The sequence below is a fragment of the Patagioenas fasciata genome, chromosome 28 (genome assembly GCF_037038585.1).
Source record: "Patagioenas fasciata isolate bPatFas1 chromosome 28, bPatFas1.hap1, whole genome shotgun sequence".
Classification (NCBI taxonomy): Eukaryota; Metazoa; Chordata; class Aves; order Columbiformes; family Columbidae; genus Patagioenas; species Patagioenas fasciata.
In genome coordinates, this window is record NC_092547.1 from 6,341,943 (window position 1) to 6,356,022 (window position 14,080).

At 58.6% G+C, this 14,080-nt stretch overlaps 2 long non-coding RNA genes across 2 annotated transcripts; both read left to right on the forward strand.

Moving 5' to 3' along the window:
- The first annotated feature begins 711 nt into the window (after positions 1-711).
- On the forward strand, positions 712-1,259 carry LOC139825792 (uncharacterized). The gene is made up of 2 exons (XR_011735991.1): positions 712-838; positions 1,013-1,259. It is a non-coding gene; the product is annotated as an uncharacterized lncRNA (long non-coding RNA).
- Positions 1,260-6,502: 5,243 nt separating this feature from the next.
- On the forward strand, positions 6,503-9,070 carry LOC139825802 (uncharacterized). The gene is made up of 4 exons (XR_011736001.1): positions 6,503-6,670; positions 6,750-6,804; positions 6,880-6,918; positions 9,031-9,070. It is a non-coding gene; the product is annotated as an uncharacterized lncRNA (long non-coding RNA).
- The last annotated feature ends 5,010 nt before the right edge of the window (positions 9,071-14,080 follow it).

Below are 14,080 nucleotides of genomic sequence, written 5' to 3' on the forward strand. Positions count from 1 at the left end.
GGGGACCCAGGAGTTCAGGGGGGACCCAGGAGTGCCCCAAAGCACCCAAGAGTTCAGGGGGGGACCCAAGAGTTCAGGGGGGGACCCACCCAGGAGTTTAGGAGCGGACCCAGGAGTTCTGAGGGGACTCAGGAGTTCAGGAGGGCACCCAGCAGTGCCCCAAAGGACCCAGGAGTTCAGGGGGGGACCCAGGAGTTCAGGGGGGGACCCAGGAGTGCCCCAAAGGACCCAAGAGTTCAGGAGGGGACCCAGGAGTTCAGGAGGGGACCCAGGAGTGCCCCAAAGGACCCAGGAGTGCCCCAAAGGACCCAAGATTTCAAGAGGGGACCTAAGAGTTCAGGAGGGATCCAGGAGTTCAGGAGGGGATCCCCCCAGGAGTTCAGGAGGGGACCCCCCCAGGAGTTCAGGAGGGGACCCCCCCAGGAGTTCAGGAGGGGACCCATGAGTGCCTTAAAGGATCCAGAGTTCAGGAGGGGACCCAGGAGTGCCCCAAAGGACCCAAGAGTTCGGGAGGGACCCAAGAGATGAGGAGGGGGACCCAAGAGATGAGGAGGGGGACCCAAGAGATGAGGAGGGGACCACCCAGGAGTGCCCCAAAGGACCCAGGAGTGCCCCAAAGGACCCAGGAGTTCAGGGGGGGACCCAGGAGTTCTGAGGGGACCCAGGAGTTCTGAGGGGATAACCCAGGAGTTCTGAGGGGACCTAGGAGTTCAGGAGGGACCCAAGCATCCGGCTGCCCCTCCCCTGCAGGTTCTGGACTTGTCACTCAACGAGGTCACAACTCTGCAGGGTTTCCCACCCCTCCCCCACCTGGAGGAACTGGATCTCCATGGAAACCGTGAGAACCAAGGGGACACTGGAGGGACTGGGAGGCACTGAGGGGTCAGTGGGGGTCAATGGGGATCAGTGCGACCGGATCAAAGAGAACTGGGGTGAACTGGGGTGAACTGTGGTGAACTGGGGGTGCTGGGGTCAGGCTCTGATTGGTTCTTCCCTTTGACTCTGACCTTAGCGATTGGCGACGCCTCCGCCCTCACCCCATTGGCCGCCTGCCCCCAGCTGCGCCGCATCCGATTGGCCGACACGCCCTTGGCCGCCGCCCCCGATCGCTGCGCCCGCCTGGCCGAGCTCCTCCCGCAGGTGACCATCGCTCTCAGCTGATTCGTCGGTGCCTCTGAAGACTCCGCCCACTCCCGCGCAACCCACCTTAAAGCACGGGGGTGGGGGGGGGGGCAATAAATAAAGTGATGTTACCACAATGCGAGTCCGTTTGTGTGACCCCAGCCTCGCCTGGTTCTGAGCGCGTCTGTCAGACGGCTGCTTTGCTCTTACGAGTTCACTGCTGTGCGATTGTGATGGTGAAGGACTGGAATTATTCATTTAATTAATTATTAACTAATTGATTAATTAATTAATAATTCCAGTCCTCCCCTAGAGCTTCCACAGCCCTACTGCTGCACCAGACTTGCAGGTATTTTGTGTGGAAAAAGAAGAAAAAACTAAATTACACGTTCCAATCCATTACATGACATTGCCGTACCCCTAGGAAATACTCAAACAATAAACAGCCAAACACACACGAAACAAATGAGACCCTGATTATGGAAATTAAACCCGATTATGAAAACTACCTCATTAAATATGCAAATGAGGTAAACACACCTCCCCCCCGGCCACTTCACACCGGGTTAGGGTTTAGGGTTAGGATTTTAGCTATCATCCCAAAGTTCAAGTTAAAGTTTTGAGTCACTAATGCTCATAACAGTCTTTCCAGGTTTTAATTGCTTCACCGTAGTAATTACCAGTTTACAGGTGGTTAGAAGGCCGAGAATATATTTTTCACTGCGACTAATCGCCTTCCACAACACAGTTCCCACTTTTTCCCAGGTCTCTATTTGAAAAACTCCTAACAGTTCAGCAGGAAACCCACTGCCTCTGCACCAAATGAACAGTGTTTTGAGGTTACTCTCCTCATACTTCACCCCTCTCTTAGAGAGAATATGCGGGAGAACCCCCCAGTATTTCTTCTTCTTCTTTAAAAATATTCTGCCCCATCTCCTCTCGCTCCTCTTTGGGCGTCCGTTGCGACGACATCGGATCCTTCATCCCTCCTCTGTCGCTCCGTAGCCGTCAATCGGGAGTCACGCAGCCCGCAGCCCGCGTCCCGGTCCCGGTCCAGCCGAGCCGTTCCAGCTGGGGCTCGCTCCCCGCAGCGGTCGCAAGCCTTCCGTAAATTCTCCTTAGGGATCACGTCGGGGTCTCCGCTCGCGAGGGCGCAAACTCACGGACTCCACGCAACTCAACACGAGTTCAAGCGAAGCCATTTATTGTGGAGACAAGCCTCCTTGTATAAGCAGTTATTTCCCGATAAGCGTCCACGTTCCAAACACGCGTCGGCTGATCGGATATCGTCCACGTTCGGGTCTCGTTATTATAGAATTACCTCACCCTCGTAACAGGTGGTGTTTTTCAGCCTTTGCGCCGGCCTCGGAGTCGCTTTGTCTAGGTCAGAAATAAATCTCTACCTAACAGAAACCCATCCGCACAACAACCTTAAGAACATCCCTTAAATCTCCCACAGGTGCTGTCATTTATAGTTAGGGTCCAGGTGATTTTATAAGGGTGGTGGGCGGGGCCTGGGACGATCGACCCCTCCCCTCGGCAGCTTTTGAGCCGTTTAATCTACATGGGCAGACGTCTTTGCAGAAGCGGAGGTGTCTGTTCGAGGTACGAGCTCCAGGAGCAGCCAAGGTTCAGTAGCAGCTGTAGTAGAAAGGTTGTTTGTCATTATGTTTCATTCATTGATTCGGTTCCAGCTGCTTTGCATTTTCCGAAAATTCCTGACTACAATGGAGATGGAGTGCTGGCAGTTGTATTTCACTTTCTATCTGCTCCCTAGAAAAACTAAGTTGAGATCCATACTCGGTCTCATTGTAGCTGCAATAGCAGCAATAAAGTGCAGGTGCTGTCATTTTCAGGGAGATTCCAGGTAATTTGGTAAGGGTGGTGAGGGGGTCTGGGGTGAATGACCCCGCCCCTTTCCCAGGGGTTTGTGGGAAGGGGTGGGCGGAGCCCTGGGTATTTGAGCCCCGGTCCCCGGGCAGGGAGCTCATTCTGCTCCAGAGCCTCTTGGGTGGTGGTTCTCTGCTGCTCCTTCAGCAGCTTTTGAGCTGTTTAATCTAAGTGGGTAGATGTCTTTGGACAAGCGGAGGTGTCTGTTTGACATAAGAGCTTCAGGAGCAGCAAAGGTTCAGTAGCAGTTGTAGTAGAAAGGTTGTTTGTTATTATTTTTCATTTGTTGATTCAATTCCAGGTCCTTTGCATTTTCCTGAAATTCCTGACTACAATGAAGATGCTGGAGTGCTGGTGGTGGTATTTCACTTTCTATTTGCTCCCTAGAAAATCTAAGTTGAGATCCATACTCGGTCTCATTGTAGCTGCAATAGCAGCAATAAAGTGCAGGCGTTGTCATTTTCAGGGAGATTCCAGGTAATTTGGTAAGGGTGGTGAGGGGGTCTGGGGTGAATGACCCCGCCCCTTTCCCAGGGGTTTGTGGGAAGGGGTGGGCGGAGCCCTGGGTATTTGAGCCCCGGTCCCCGGGCAGGGAGCTCATTCTGCTCCAGAGCCTCTTCAGTGGTGGTTCTCTGCTGCTCCTTCAGCAGCTTTTGAGATGTTTAATCTAAGTGGGTAGATGTCTTTGGACAAGCGGAGGTGTCTGTTTGACGTAAGAGCTTCAGGAGCAGCAAAGGTTAAGTAGCAGTTGTAGTAGAAAGGTTGTTTGTCATTATTTTTCATTTGTTGATTCAATTCCAGGTCCTTTGCATTTTCTTGAAATTCCTGACTACAATGAAGATGCTGGAGTGCTGGTGGTGGTATTTCACTTTCTATCTGCTCCCTAGAAAAACTAAGTTGAGATCCATACTCGGTCTCATTGTAGCTGCAATAGCAGCAATAAAGTGCAGGCGCTGTCATTTTCAGGGAGGTTCCAGGTAATTTGGTAAGGGTGGTGAGGGGGTCTGGGGTGAATGACCCTGCCCCTTTCCCAGGGGTTTGTGGGAAGGGGTGGGCGGAGCCCTGGGTATTTGAGCCCCGGTCCCCGGGCAGGGAGCTCATTCTGCTCCAGAGCCTCTTCAGTGGTGGTTCTCTGCTGCTCCTTCAGCAGCTTTTGAGATGTTTAATCTAAGTGGGTAGATGTCTTTAGACAAGCGGAGGTGTCTGTTTGATGTAAGAGCTTCAGGAGCAGCAAAGGTTCAGTAGCAGTTGTAGTAGAAAGGTTGTTTGTCATTAATTTTCATTTGTTGATGCAATTCCACGTCCTTTGCATTTTCCTGAAATTCCTGACTACAATGAAGATGCTGGAGTGCTGGTGGTGGTATTTCACTTTCTATTTGCTCCCTAGAAAAACGAAGTTGAAATCCATACTCAATCTCATTGTAGCTGCAATAGCAGCAATAAAGTGCAGGCGCTGCCATTTTCAGGGAGATTCCAGGTAATTTGGTAAGGGTGGTGAGGGGGTCTGGGGTGAATGACCCCGCCCCTTTCGCAGGGGTTTGTGGGAAGGGGTGGGCGGAGCCCTGGGTATTTGAGCCCCGGTCCCCGGGCAGGGAGCTCATTCTGCTCCAGGGCAGCTTGGGTGGTGGTTCTCTGCTGCTCCTTCAGCAGCCGGCAGCTTTTGAGATGTTTAATCTAAGTGGGCAGATGTCTTTGGACAAGCAGAGGTGCCTGTTTGACGTAAGAGCTTCAGGGACAGTGAAGGTTTAACAATAGCTGTAGTAGAAGAGTTGTTTCTCATTATGTTTCATTTGTTGATTTATTTCCAGGTGCTTTGCATTTTCCCAAAACTCCTGACCACGATGGAGATGGAGTGTTGTTTTTCGGTTTGTATTGCTGTATTAATAGTTGTTAATATAATCTCTTCTCCTGGAGGAGCATCTCGTCTCCAGAACCTTTGCAGCGTGCGGCGATCCCCGGTGGATCATTCAAATGTACCTCCCAGAACTCAGCCAAGGTGAGCAACGAACCGTAGGCTACTACGGATAAATATTATTTGGGCGCTCTATAGCATGCGTGTCCTCGCTTTCCTTACCGTAGGCGACGATGGAGAAAGCGACAACTGCGAGAAGATCCCTGTTAGCGCACGTGGCGTTTTCCTCTGTGGAAGGTGGATTCCGTCCCTCGGCCCTCTGAAAGATAAGTGGAGGCACGGGGGCCGGGAATCGCAGGGAGGCGGGTAAAGTTCTGATGAGGGAAAGGGCTGTCCAGGAAAAGTCCCCTTTGGGTGGGTAAAGGGGCCAGGGAACTTTACAGCGCGACGCCAGCACGTGCCGGGCAGGGCAGCTCCAGCCTGCGTCTGCCAGACGATCCCGGGGTCTCGCTGCGCTCCGGGGGCCCAACGGGCCTCTCAGGTGCCATCCCGGGATCCGGAATGCCGGTGTTAATTGGCGTAGTGGCAATCGGGTGCTGGATTATTGTATCATCAGCCAAAAGCGTGGACGGTTCTTGCATTTTGGACGTTTCTGGTCAGTTGTGACTTATGGTGTCAATCTGGGCTGCTTCAGCAGCTCTGCTCTCTACCCCTCCAGTCCCAGGGACTGGCACTTCAAGATGCTGGGAAGAAGTTTTTAGGTCGTGCCGCCGTCTCCTCTGCGTGTGTGTGCGCCAGTGCCGCCGTCTCCTCTGCGTGTGTGTGCGCCAGTGCCGCCGTCTCCTCTGCGTGTGTGCGCCAGTGCCGCCGTCTCCTCTGCGTGTGTGCGCCAGTGCCGCCGTCTCCTCTGCGTGTGTGCGCCAGTGCCGCCGTCTCCTCTGCGTGTGTGCGCCAGTGCCGCCGTCTCGTAAGGGGCCGTGACGTTCGGCTCCCTTTTCTTTTTCGTGGGGCTGCAGAAGAGGCTCAATGCCTCATCACTGCCTCCCTGCAGGGCATTTGGATTGATGCAGTCTCTGGTTTCGGGTCACTGTCGTTGCAGAGCGTTTTCGGTGCCGTTGTGGTCGTGTCGTCCATAGCGTTCTGTGACGCGTTTGTCTGCGCACGTGCACGTTCGGCTCGGAGCTGCTCTGCCCGGCGGTGTGGAGTCAGGGGCGGGTGGAGTGAACTCTAGGAGTCCAGGGTTAATCTGTTGGCAGATCAAATTGTGTAGGCAAAGGTTGTGCGGTCACCTGGGATGCAGTAGCTGTGGGCAGGGGAGCTGGCAGTCCGTTCCCCAGTGTTTTAGGGACTCAATTAGAGTGTCGGGTGGGATTCCTGAATAGAAAGCAAACCTGTGGAATGGTCAAGCGCTTGATGAGCGTCTGGGTGACTTGTTGAATACCTTGTTTTCAGAGGTAGAGGGATGACTTGGTACGAAAGAGCAACAGAAGAGGCGAGCAGCGCGCCATAAGCAGGTGGGTCGGTGCGCGGTGCCAGCGGGAAGATGTGCCGTGTGGCTCTATGTAAGTTTGGTCATTTGTCTCTTTCATAGAAGCGAAGAGGAAACCTGGGTATCAGCACCGCAGCTCCTCGGGCAAGGCGAACAATGAGCGTCGGGCCGAAGCAGCAGCTCATTTCAGGTCCCGTGTTGCCAGTGCAGGTGTGAGCGTCATTGGGTTGTGTTTTACAGGCGGCAGCTGAACCTCTGTGGTCAACAGCGTTGCAGTCAAAAGCAAGGGTGGGCAGGCAGGTGGGCGAGCGGCCAAGGTAAAGGAGCGGGAGACGGGCCCGTCTACGGGCGGGCTGTTTTTGAGCAGCGTCCGAGCGGGTGCCTTTGTTTTCGCAGGTGCCGCGGACCGGCTCGGAGGGGCGAAGCCGCACGCCGACCAGCAGCCGAGAAGGTGAGGCGGCGGCGAGTGTCGAGGAGCCCGGTGTCGCGTGGTGACTCGGTTCAGCGTTTCCTTCTTGTTTTGCAGGCTCCTTTTGGGCCCTTTGGACTCGGAGGAGCGTTTCTGGTGAGCCGGGGTAGGGGCGAGGAGGAGCGTGGGGCTGGGGACTCGCTCCAAGCCCTACAGTTCTTTTGTTTCTCGCTGTCTTAGGCGTAACGAGCGACGAGGGTTTGTGACCGCACCCGTGACACGACGCGCCGAACGGAACGCCGAGGATCTTAGGAGGAGGTGGGTGTTGCGGGAGGAGTCGGCGTTTACCCCGCGATACCGTGTGCTGGCACGGCTTAGTGAGCGTGCGTTTTCCTGTGTTACCGTAGATGTTGAAGAGGACCCCGGCGATGCAGGAACATCTCCGTTAGCGCACGTGGCGTTTTCTCTGTCGAAGGTGGATTCGGTCCCACAACCCTCTGAAAGATAAGTGGAGGCACGGGGGCCGGGAAGGGGCCGGGAATCGCAGGGCTGGGGGTAAAGTTCTGATGAGGGAAAGGGCTGTCCAGGAAAAGTCCCCTTTGGGTGGGTAAAGGGCCCAGGGAACTTTACAGCGCGACGCCAGCACGTGCCGGGCAGGGCAGCTCCAGCCTGCGTCTGCGTTGTCGTGTAGTTCGGGAAGCCTGCCTCGCGTCTGTCAGACGATCCCGGGGTCTCGCTGCGCTCCGGGGGCCCAACGGGCCTCTCAGGTGCCATCCCGGGATCCGGAATGCCGGTGTTAATTGGCGTAGAGCCAATCGGGTGCTGGATTATTGTATCATCAGCCAAAAGCGTGGGTGGTTCTTGCGTTTTGGATGTTTGTGGTCAGTTGTGATTTATGGTGTCAATCTGGGCTGCATCAGCAGCTCTGCTCTCTACCCTCCAGTCCCAGGGACTGGCACTTCAAGATGCTGGGAAGAAGTTTTTAGGTCGTGCCGCCGTCTCCTCTGCGTGTGTGTGTGCGCCAGTGCCGCCGTCTCCTCTGCGTGTGTGCGCCAGTGCCGCCGTCTCTCTCTGCGTGTGTGTGCGCCAGTGCCGCCGTCTCGTAAGGGGCCGTGACGTTGGGCTCCTTTTTCGTGGGGCTGCGGAAGAGGCTCCTTGCCTCATCACTGCCTCCCTGCAGGGCGTTTTGATCGGTGCCGTCTCTGGTTTCGGGTCACTGTCGTTGCAGAGCGTTTTCGGTGCCGTTGCGGTCGTGTCGTCCATAGCGTTCTGTGGCGCGTTTGTCTGCGCACGTGCACGTTCGGCTCGGAGCTGCTCTGCCCGGCGGTGTGGAGTCAGGGGCGGGTGGAGAGAACTCTAGGAGTCCAGGGTTAATCTGTTGACAGATTCAATTGTGTAGGCAAAGGTTGTGCGGTCACCTGGGATGCAGTAGCTGTGGGCAGGGGAGCTGGCAGTCTGTTCCCCAGTGTTTTAGGGACTCAATTAGAGTGTCGGGTGGGATTCCTGAATAGAAAGCAGACCTGTGGAATGGTCAAGCTGTTGATGAGCATTTGGGTGACTTGTTGAATACCTTGATTTCAGATGCAGAGGCACAACCTGGCACGAAAGAGCGACGGAAGAGCCGAGCAGAGCGCCGTAAGCAGGTGGGTGGGTGCGTGGTGTCAGAGGGAAGATGTGCCCTCTGTCTTTATCTAAGTTTGGTTGTTTGTCTGTTTTACAGGTGCGAAGCGAAGAGGAAAGCTGGGTATCGGCACCGCAGCTCCTCGGGCAAGGTGAGGAACGAGTGTTTGGCCAGAGCAGCAGCTCGTTTCAGGTCCCGTGTTGCCAGTGCAGGTGTGAGCGTCATTGGGTTGTGTTTTACAGGCGGCAGCTGAACCTCTGTGGTCAACAGCGTTGCAGTCAAAAGCAAGGGCGGCCAGGCGGGCGAGCGGCCAAGGTAAAGGAGCGGGAGATGGAATTGTCTGCGGGCAGGCTGTTTTCAGGTAGCGTCTGAGCAGGTGCCTTTGTTTTCGCAGGTGCCGCAGACCGGCTCGGAGGGGCGAAGCCGCACGCCGACCAGCAGCCGAGAAGGTGAGGCGGCGGCGGGTGTCGAGGAGCCCGGTGTCGCCCGGTGACTCGGTTCAGCGTTTCCTTCTTGTTTTGCAGGCTCCTTTTGGGCCCTTTGGACTCAGAGGAACGTTTCTGGTGAGCCGGGGTATGGGCGAGGAGGAGCGTGGGGCTGGGGACTCGCTCCAAGCCCTACAGTTCTTTCGTTTCTCGCTGTCTTAGGCGTTACGAGCGACGAGGGTTTGTGACCGCACCCGTGACACGACGCGCCGAACGGAACGCCGAGGATCTTAGGAGGTGGGTGTCGCGGGAGGAGTCGGCGTTTACCCCGCAATACGGTATGCTGGCACGGCTTAGTGAGCGTGCGTTTTCCTGTGTTACCGTAGATGTTGAAGAGGACCCCGGCGATGCAGGAACATCTCCGTTAGCACATGTGGCGTTTGCTCTGTCGAAGGTGGATTCGATCCCTCGGCCCTCTGAAAGATAAGTGGAGGCACGGGGGCCGGGAAGGGGCCGGGAATCGCAGGGCTGGGGGTAAAGTTCCGATAAGGGAAAGGGCTGTCCAGGAAAAGTCCCCTTTGGGTGGGTAAAGGGCCCAGGGAACTTTACAGCGCGACGCCAGCACGTGCCGGGCAGGGCAGCTCCAGCCTGCGTCTGCGTTGTCGTGTAGCTCGGGAAGCCTGCCTCGCGCCTGTGAGACGATCCCGGGGTCTCGCTGCGCTCCGGGGGCCCAACGGGCCTCTCAGGTGCCATCCCGGGATCCGGAATGCCGGTGTTAATTGGCGTAGTGCCAGTCGGGTGCTGGATTATTGTATCATCAGCCAAAAGCGAGGACGGTGCTTGCATTTTGGACGTTTCTGGTCAGTTGTGATTTATGGTGTCATTCTGGGCTGCTTCAGCAGCTCTGCTCTCTACCCCTCCAGTCCCAGGGACTGGCACTTCAAGATGCTGGGAAGAAGTTCTTAGGTCGTGCCGCCGTCTCCTCTGCGTGTGTGTGCGCCAGTGCCGCCGTCTCCTCTGCGTGTGTGTGCGCCAGTGCCGCCGTCTCCTCTGCGTGTGTGTGCGCCAGTGCCGCCGTCTCCTCTGCGTGTGTGTGCGCCAGTGCCGCCGTCTCCTCTGCGTGTGTGTGCGCCAGTGCCGCCGTCTCCTCTGCGTGTGTGTGCGCCAGTGCCGCCGTCTCCTCTGCGTGTGTGTGCGCCAGTGCCGCCGTCTCCTCTGCGTGTGTGTGCGCCAGTGCCGCCGTCTCCTCTGCGTGTGTGTGCGCCAGTGCCGCCGTCTCCTCTGTGTGTGTGTGCGCCAGTGCCGCCGTCTCCTCTGTGTGTGTGCGCGCCAGTGCCGCCGTCTCATAAGGGACCGTGACGTTGGGCTCCTTTTTCGTGGGGCTGCAGAACAGGCTCCTTGCCTCATCACTGCCTCCCTGCAGGGCGTTTTGATCGATGCCGTCTCAGGTTTCGGGTCACTGTCGTTGCGGAGCGTTTTTGGTGCCTTTGCGGTCGTGTCGTCCATAGCGTTCTGTGGCCCGTTTGTCTGCGCACGTGCACGTTCGGCTCGGAGCTGCTCTGCCCGGCGGTGTGGAGTCAGGGGCGGGTGGAGAGAACTCTAGGAGTCCAGGGTTAATCTGTTGACAGATTCAATTGTGTAGGCAAAGGTTGTGCGGTCACCTGGGATGCAGTAGCTGTGGGCAGGGGAGCTGGCAGTCCCTTCCCCAGTGTTTTAGGGACTCAATTAGAGTGTCGGGTGGGATTCCTGAATAGAAAGCAGACCTGTGGAATGGTCAAGCTGTTGATGAGCATTTGGGTGACTTGTTGAATACCTTGATTTCAGATGCAGAGGCACAACCTGGCACGAAAGAGCGACGGAAGAGCCGAGCAGAGCGCCGTAAGCAGGTGGGTGGGTGCGTGGTGTCAGAGCGAAGATGTGCCTTGTGCCTTTATATTGTGTGCTCGCTCTGCTTAGTGAGCGCGTGTTTTCTTGTGTTATTGCAGATGTCGAGGGGGAACCCGGCGATGCAGGAAGATCTCCATCAGCACATGTGGTGTTTTCCTCTGTTGAAGATGGATTCAGTCTCTTGGCCCTCTGAAAGATAAGTGGAGGCTGGGGGGCTGGGAAGGGGTTGGGAACTGCAGGGAGGGGGGTAAAGTTCTCTTTGGGGCAAGGGTGCTCCAGGAACAGTCCCTTTTGGGCAGGTGAAGGGTCCAGGGAACTTCACAGTGCGATGCCAGCGTGTCCCGGGCAGGGCAGCTCCAGCCTCGTGTCAGTGTTGTATTGCAGGTCGGGAGGCTTGCATTGTGCCTGTCAGAGGATCCCGGGGTCTCGTCGCGCTTGAGGGACCCGACAGGGATCCCGGGCGCCATCCCGGGATCGGGAACACCGGTGCCAGTTGGCGTAGCGCCAATCGGGTCCCGGTTTTCTTGTATCAGCAGCTGAAAGCGTGGATGGTTTTTGCGTTTTGGATGTTTCTGCTCAGTTGTGTTTTATGGTGTCATTCTGGATTGCATCGGCAGCTCTGCTCTGTACCCCTCCAGTCTAAGGGACTGGCACTTCTTCCCAGCATCTTGAAGTTTTTAAGTAGCGCCGCCGTCTCTGCGGGCGTGCGTGCGCCCCAGAGCCGCCGTCTCTGCGGGCGTGCGTGCGCCCCAGAGCCGCCGTCTCTGCGGGCGTGCGTGCGCCCCAGAGCCGCCGTCTCTGCGGGCGTGCGTGCGCCCCAGAGCCGCCGTCTCTGCGGGCGTGCGTGCGCCCCAGAGCCGCCGTCTCTGCGGGCGTGCGTGCGCCCCAGAGCCGCCGTCTCTGCGGGCGTGCGTGCGCCCCAGAGCCGCCGTCTCTGCGGGCGTGCGTGCGCCCCAGAGCCGCCGTCTCTGCGGGCGTGCGTGCGCCCCAGAGCCGCCGTCTCTGCGGGCGTGCGTGCGCCCCAGAGCCGCCGTCTCTGCGGGCGTGCGTGCGCCCCAGAGCCGCCGTCTCTGCGGGCGTGCGTGCGCCCCAGAGCCGCCGTCTCTGCGGGCGTGCGTGCGCCCCAGAGCCGCCGTCTCTGCGGGCGTGCGTGCGCCCCAGAGCCGCCGTCTCTGCGGGCGTGCGTGCGCCCCAGAGCCGCCGTCTCTGCGGGCGTGCGTGCGCCCCAGAGCCGCCGTCTCTGCGGGCGTGCGTGCGCCCCAGAGCCGCCGTCTCTGCGGGCGTGCGTGCGCCCCAGAGCCGCCGTCTCTGCGGGCGTGCGTGCGCCCCAGAGCCGCCGTCTCTGCGGGCGTGCGTGCGCCCCAGAGCCGCCGTCTCTGCGGGCGTGCGTGCGCCCCAGAGCCGCCGTCTCTGCGGGCGTGCGTGCGCCCCAGAGCCGCCGTCTCTGCGGGCGTGCGTGCGCCCCAGAGCCGCCGTCTCTGCGGGCGTGCGTGCGCCCCAGAGCCGCCGTCTCTGCGGGCGTGCGTGCGCCCCAGAGCCGCCGTCTCTGCGGGCGTGCGTGCGCCCCAGAGCCGCCGTCTCTGCGGGCGTGCGTGCGCCCCAGAGCCGCCGTCTCTGCGGGCGTGCGTGCGCCCCAGAGCCGCCGTCTCTGCGGGCGTGCGTGCGCCCCAGAGCCGCCGTCTCTGCGGGCGTGCGTGCGCCCCAGAGCCGCCGTCTCTGCGGGCGTGCGTGCGCCCCAGAGCCGCCGTCTCTGCGGGCGTGCGTGCGCCCCAGAGCCGCCGTCTCTGCGGGCGTGCGTGCGCCCCAGAGCCGCCGTCTCTGCGGGCGTGCGTGCGCCCCAGAGCCGCCGTCTCTGCGGGCGTGCGTGCGCCCCAGAGCCGCCGTCTCTGCGGGCGTGCGTGCGCCCCAGAGCCGCCGTCTCTGCGGGCGTGCGTGCGCCCCAGAGCCGCCGTCTCTGCGGGCGTGCGTGCGCCCCAGAGCCGCCGTCTCTGCGGGCGTGCGTGCGCCCCAGAGCCGCCGTCTCTGCGGGCGTGCGTGCGCCCCAGAGCCGCCGTCTCTGCGGGCGTGCGTGCGCCCCAGAGCCGCCGTCTCTGCGGGCGTGCGTGCGCCCCAGAGCCGCCGTCTCTGCGGGCGTGCGTGCGCCCCAGAGCCGCCGTCTCATAAGGGGCCATGATGTTCAGCTCCTTTTTCCTGGGGTTGCAGAAGAGGCTCCTTGCCTCATCACTGCCTCCCTGCAGGGCGTTTTGTTTGATGCCGTCTCTGGTTTTGGGTCACTGTCGTTGCAGAGCGTTTTCGGTGCCGTTGCGGTCGTGTCGTCCATAGCGTTCTGTGGCCCGTTTGTCTGCGCACGTGCACGTTCGGCTCGGAGCTGCTCTGCCCGGCGGTGTGGAGTCAGGGGCGGGTGGAGAGAACTCTAGGAGTCCAGGGTTAATCTGTTGACAGATTCAATTGTGTAGGCAAAGGTTGTGCGGTCACCTGGGATGCAGTAGCTGTGGGCAGGGGAGCTGGCAGTCTGTTCCCCAGTGTTTTAGGGACTCAATTAGAGTGTCGGGTGGGATTCCTGAATAGAAAGCAGACCTGTGGAATGGTCAAGCTGTTGATGAGCATTTGGGTGACTTGTTGAATACCTTGATTTCAGATGCAGAGGGACAACCTGGCACGAAAGAGCGACGGAAGAGCCGAGCAGAGCGCCGTAAGCAGGTGGGTGGGTGCGTGGTGTCAGAGCGAAGATGTGCCTTGTGCCTTTATATTGTGTGCTCGCTCTGCTTAGTGAGCGTGTGTTTTCTTGTGTTATTGCAGATGTCGAGGAGGAACCCGGCGATGCAGGAAGATCTCCATCAGCACATGTGGTGTTTTCCTCTGTTGAAGATGGATTCAGTCTCTTGGCCCTCTGAAAGATAAGTGGAGGCTGGGGGGCTGGGAAGGGGTTGGGAACTGCAGGGAGGGGGGTAAAGTTCTCTTTGGGGCAAGGGTGCTCCAGGAACAGTCCCTTTTGGGCAGGCGAAGGGTCCAGGGAACTTCACAGTGCGATGCCAGCGTGTCCCGGGCAGGGCAGCTCCAGCCTCGTGTCAGTGTTGTGTTGCAGGTCGGGAGGCTTGCATTGTGCCTGTCAGAGGATCCCGGGGTCTCGTCGCGCTTGAGGGACCCGACAGGGATCCCGGGCGCCATCCCGGGATCCGGAACGCCGGTGCCAGTTGGCGTAGCGCCAATCGGGTCCCGGTTTTCTTGTATCAGTAGTTGAAAGTGTGAATGGTTTTTGCATTTTGGATGTTTCTGCTCAGTTGTGTTTTATGGTGTAGTTCTGGGCTGCATTGGCAGCTCTGCTCTGTACCCCTCCAGTCTAAGGGACTGGCACTTCTTCCCAGCATCTTGAAGTTTTTAAGCA